The sequence below is a fragment of the Echinops telfairi genome, unplaced genomic scaffold (genome assembly GCF_000313985.2).
Source record: "Echinops telfairi isolate 266 unplaced genomic scaffold, ASM31398v2 ScPeMD7_9;HRSCAF=40, whole genome shotgun sequence".
Lineage (NCBI taxonomy): Eukaryota > Metazoa > Chordata > Mammalia > Afrosoricida > Tenrecidae > Echinops > Echinops telfairi.
Window position 1 is genome coordinate 98895949 of NW_022103906.1, and position 6000 is coordinate 98901948.

General features: G+C 40.0%; 1 protein-coding gene across 1 annotated transcript in view; it reads left to right on the forward strand.

The window, feature by feature from the left end:
* Positions 1–6000, forward strand: part of MBOAT2 (membrane bound O-acyltransferase domain containing 2) — a 147074-nt gene that overhangs the window by 58196 nt on the left and 82878 nt on the right. The window lies entirely within an intron of this gene.

Here is a 6000-nt window from a genome sequence, read left to right on the forward strand (position 1 = left end):
CTTGGTGGAGGTAGATCCTCTGGTCATAGTGAGTCAGCCAGTATCTTCTGTAGGCTTGGGTGTTTTGAAGCATATTTGAGTCTTTCCTTGTCCTGGAAGACCCTTATCTCACCATCTATCTTAATGGATAATTTGGCAGGGTTCAGGATTCTGGGGGAGGCGTTTTTTTCCTTCAGCTTTTGGAAGACATTGCTCCATTCTCTCCTCCTCTTCATGGTATCTGCTGATAGGTCTGAGCATATTCTTACCTGCGCTCCTTTTTATGTGATTGTCTTCCTTTCTCTTGCTGCTCGTAAAATTTTCTCTTTTTCCTCGAAGTTGGATATTTTTACTATTATATTTCTTGGCGTGTTCCTCTTGGGGTCTAGTCTAGCTGGCGTCCTTTCTGCTTCCTGTATGAGTGCCTTGTTCTCCCTTGTTAGGGTGGGAAAGTTTTCTTCCAGAAATTCCTTTGCTATCTTGGCTGTCGACTTGTGTGTTGTGTTGAGTTCAGGTAGACCGATAATTCGAACATTATTCCTCTTCATAGCATCTGTCAATTGATCTTAAGCTATCTTCTGTTTCTTTCATTTTCCTATCTGACTGTTTTTCTCGCTTGCTTAGGTCTCTTTGAGTGTCCTCAAGGTCGCTGATACGGTTCTCTGCCTCCTCAAGCCTAATCATTAATTCTATGACCTTGTGTGTGGCTTCTGCTACCTCCTCTGTTAGCTCCTGCAGTTCCCTTTGGTGGGTGGACTTCATCCCCTCTGTTGTGGACTTCATCTCCTCTGTTGTGGACTTCATCTCCTCTATTATTGCATCCTTGTTCTGGGTTGCTTCCTTCAGCTCCTGTATTACTGCAAGCAGACTTCTGAAGATTTCCTCTGTGGCAGATCTGTATCTGTTTCTTCTATGAGAGACGTTAGCTCTGCTATTATGTTTTGTCTGTTTTTTGTTGTTTTGTTGTTGTTGAGAGTGATGTGGTCTGTTGATTTTCCTCGATCCTTTCATAGCCCCGATGTTTCTGGGAGGCCAGGGGGCCCTTATCTGTGTTACTGTTAAGGATTCTTTCAGGAGGTTGCCCATGACCTACTCTAAGGATGGGCCAGACTGCTGTGTAGGCAGAGTTCCCCGTAGGCTTAGTGACCAGTGGTGAGATGTTTCAGTGACTGGAGTGAGGGGTACCCTGACCTGGTCTGTCAGGGTACCCTTAGCAGCCCTTTTTTTGTTGTTTAGTAATAAAAAGGGAAAAGTTAAAAATTAAAAAATAATTTTAAAAAATTTTTGGGAGGAAAAAGAAAAGAATGGAGAGAAAGAAGGGAGGAGAAGTTATAAATGAGGAGAGAAAAGAAGTGTTAATAGAGTGGGAAAAGAAGAAAAAGAGATAGAAGGAAAACGTATAGAAAAGAGCATGGACTCAATCACTGTGAGTTGTTTTTTGTTTTGTTTTTTCCTTTTTTTGTGTGGGAGTACCAAGGACGAAGAAATCAACGTTTGAGTGAGAGATTAGTGCTGCCCTCTTTGGCTAGAGTGGGAATTGAGTTGACCTGAAGCTGCAGATAATTTTGGAGGTGAGAGTAAGGGAGTTGCTGTCTCCTTGGAGGGTGAGGAGTCAAGTGGAGGTGAGGCCAGACACACAAAAGGAACAGGTGCTGGTGCTTCTACAAGATTTCAAAGTGCCAAGACAGAAACTGGTTGGTGAGTGGGGAAAGTTGGGGGTAATTTCTTGTGATTTCAAGGTCTCGTTGGGTGTGGTTGAGCATGAACTGAAGCGTAGATGAATAAGTAGCACATGTTTTGATTCACTGGCTTAAGAAACTAGCAAGACTGCCAGCGTGGCTGGGGGAGGATGGTGAGCAGAGGCAGTGGTGGAGGGGGATGAGTAAGGCAAGCAGGGACCGGATGCAGCAGGTAAAGGAAGGCCAGGCAGTTTGTGCTTGGTTTGCAGTGTGGCCAATAGGCAGTGGAAAGTCCTGAGCACCTTGGATGCTAGGTGAGTATAGGGACAAGAGAGTGGGAGAGCTGAGCCAGGATGCAAGTGCAGTGGTCCATGCTTGGAAGTGGTAGTGGGCGTGATGGGGCTGGAATTTGAAAGATAAACTGAAGAGAATGTATCATTGGAGTTGGATGTAGGGTGTGAGTCATTAAGTAGGTGAAAAACTAGTGTTTGGGGGAAAGCAACTGGGTGCAAGAGAATGCTTGCTGTTTACAGAGAGGGAGGGAAGGAGAGAGAGAGAGAAAGAAAGAAAGAGAACGAGAACTAATTAGGGGAAGGAAAGCGTTGATGAGATTAGGATTTCTGTTTGGACATGGTATGTCCACCATGGTTATTAGGCATCCGGTAGGGAGAGATGTTGATTAGCTTATGGATTAAGTTCAGCATTCAGGAGGCTTGTAGGCTACAGCTTTAGACTCAGGGAGCTCTCAGAATATAGCAGGGATAAAAAGCCGTGGGACCAGATGAAAATATTGCTACTTTCCTAAGCACGTAATTCAAAGCATGTTATTTATTCATCTTCTGCTTCAGTTCATGCTCTCCCTCCCACACATTCTTCCTGAAAATGAGTGTGAATGGGGAAGAGAACCGAACCTTCAGACCCAAGGATGAAAGTTTTCAAAGGAGATTACGCAACATGTAGTTATTATTTTGTTTCCTTCCAGTTATGTTCTACAAATAAAATTTAGTCAACTTTATTTAGGCGTAATGTGTATAAAATATGCTAAAACTATCAGTTCTAGTGTGCACACTGTGTATATGCCGCCCACATCAAGGCAGAGGACATTCCACACATCCCAACAAGTTCCCTCCTGCCCGATTCCCAGTCATCGTATTCCAGTCCCCTTGTAACCAGTGATCTGCTTCCTGTCACAGAGACTGTTTTGCTTATTGTGATACTTTATGTAAATGCAATCATACACTGTGAAGACTGTTGTCTCCTTTTTTTATTTGCTATAATTGACATATTCAATAACTTATTGATTGTGTAGAGTCAAAAGGTTTGAATAATTTGTAGAGAAAAGAGTAACAAAGTGACAACATACCATAGAAATGTAAAGGCATATTTGAAGAGCCAATTTATAAAGCATCCAGCTGTCAAAGTTGCAATTTCTTAGATTTTTAAAATATTTCATTCTGTGTGGACTTTGACGTACAAGAATAAAAAGTATGCAACGGAAAGCCTTTTATTCCCTTCTCTAAGAATCTGAATTCATCCTTTTTTTTAAATCATGCATTAAGAATAAAGACCCTTGTGATAGTCAAATAAGAAAATACAAACACCCTTTTTAATGTCTGAAGAGGATATAATAGACAACTTTAGACGTTATTCATGTGTATGTATCAAGGTATCCCTTTTCTGTTGCTATATAATTTGTAGACATGAGTTATTGTCTGTACAACCCTGCCTTTAATTTTTTAAAAGCTGTAGAACATTTGCTTTAATTTTATACTCAGTTCCCCATTTCCTCCCTGCCTTCCCTGCCATCACCTTAAGAAACTGTTGATCTAGTTACAGTCTCTATAGATTTACTGATCCGGGATTTCATAGTGAGAAACTCATACCAAAAAGCAATCAAACAAACAAAAAACCCAACAACAAAATAAAACAACAGGAAAACTTCATTCCAAAAGAAAACAGGAAAAAAGTACAACAAAGTAAAAATGGATCAAAAGCGAAAACAATTGATGCTAATTTTTTTCAAAAGCATTTTATCAGAAGTTAATCTAGATATCATATTCCTTAGTTCCTATCCAGCATTATTGTACAATTGCTACCACAATCAGTTTCAAAACACTCTTTTTCCTTCTTGAACATCCTGCCATCATCTCTTTTACACACACGCACAGATGTTAAATTTTAACCCAATTATGTCTGCATTGATTCACTCTCCAATGTACTCTTTGAGTGCGTTGTCCAAAGAAATTCAATGGAACTTAAATCCCTGTTCCAGGGACTCTGTGAATGAATTTTGGGCTTTCATTATCCATAGCCTTTTGCATACTGAATACTCAGAATTTTAGCTCTAATACAGTTCCCTCCTCTGAGCTTGGATTTTATTAAATACAATCCTTGGGTCACACAGGCTAGTATGCTGCTTCTTTGTGCACTTAATTAACACCTCATTTAGATGGCTGCTTGTTGGAAGACAATCAGCTAGAGGTTTTTAGTATTCATCAATATTTATCAATAGTTTGTTACTTTTTATTGTCAAGTAGTATTCCAATGTATGGATATAGCACACTTATATATCCATTCATCTATTAATGGATACTTCGATTGTTTAAAATTTGGGGTGATTGTGATAAAACTATTAGAACTTTCTTAGATCTTTTTATGACTATAGCGAAATTAATTTCTCCATGGAAATAACCTAGCAGAGCAATTGCTGGGACTTAAAGTAAAACAATGTTTAGTTATATAAGAAACTACCAAACCTTTTCTAAGTGGTTATGATATGTTGTATTTCCACCATCAACATATCCTCTATCAGTTACTTTATTTTCTTACCAACACTTGCTCCTATCAATCTTTAAAATTCTAATAATTTGAATGGATATGCATTGGTAGCTCACTGTAAATTTAGATCTCCAATGTTTAATGTAACCATATTTTTTCATATGCTGTTGGCGAATCATATATCTTCTTTTGGTATGCCCTATCAAATCTTTGAAAGTTTAAGTTGTATTTTATTATATTGAGTCTACAAATTTGTTCTATATTCTAGACATAAATTCTTCATCAGATTGATGAATTGTGAATATTTCCTCCCAATTTGTCGTTTAATTTTCCGGTGTATTTTAAAGGCAGGAATAAAAAAACTTGATAATGTCATTTTGTCCATCTTTCGTTTTGTGGTTCAGAGTTTTTTGTGTCCCTTCTAAGAAATCTTTGTAACCTCAACAGTATTGATAATTTCTTTAACTTTTAGCAGAAGAAAACATCTAGTAGTAAATGTAGTTCAATAGTCCACTTTCAGGTTTGTTTTGTATGTGTTGTGATGTAAGGGTTGAAATTCATCTCTCCCCTGTGTGTATCCATTTGTCTCCACCTATACTTATTCCAGAGACTGTCTTTCCCATATTGAGCTGCATGGGCTTCCTTTATGTGTGTATCACACACTGATTTGTCATCGTGTGTGACCTCCGTTGTTTGTGGACTTTCTCTTTGTTCATGCATCTGTGTGTGACCACGTGCCAGCACCACCCTGTGTTATTTATTGGTGCATTCACTATACTTAATCTTGAAATTTAGAACATTAAAAAAATAAACACAAAACAGTAAAACCAAATTTATTGCCACTGAGTCAATTCTGACTCACGGTGAGCCGACAGGACAGAGTAGAACAGCCCTGGTGTGTTTCCGAGGCTGCGTATATTTAAGGAAGCCTGTCTCTGCCTTTAATCTCTTCTTTTGAAAATATTTTTGGCTAATCTGTTTATAGTCTCTGATTCTCTTTGTATTTTTGAAAAAACAACTTAAGAAAATTATTAAATAATACACGCAAAAATACGTAAGTAAACAGAGTCATGAAAATGCTTGTGCTGCTTCAACCCAGTGCTCCAAGGTGTGAAGACAACATGCCAGCGTGGAGTAGAGAACCAGTGGAGAGGTCTGGGGGGCTGGTCCCATCACCAAATACTAAGTGGATGCCTGCCCCTCCCCCGAGAAGAATTTATTTCAAAGGATGGCATTGAATCTGAAACTTCGGGAGAAGGAGATATCTGACCAGAGCACACAGAAGCAGATGACGGGGGAGGAGGAGAGACTGGACCACATCCTGGCCCACCAGGCCTTGAGGACGATGACCCCAATTAGAGCAGCCAGTCCACAGAGAGGACCACATGGCCAGTCCCACTGTGAGACATGATGCCCCTCACTGACCCATGGCCCTGCGGGGGACAACACCAGTGACACAGTGTGGGAATTGTACCTGATCTGATCCCGCCACACTGAGGCAAAGCACTGGGGGAGTGCAGCGAAACAGCAGGGGAGGGGAGCAGCAAGATCCCCAGGGAATGAT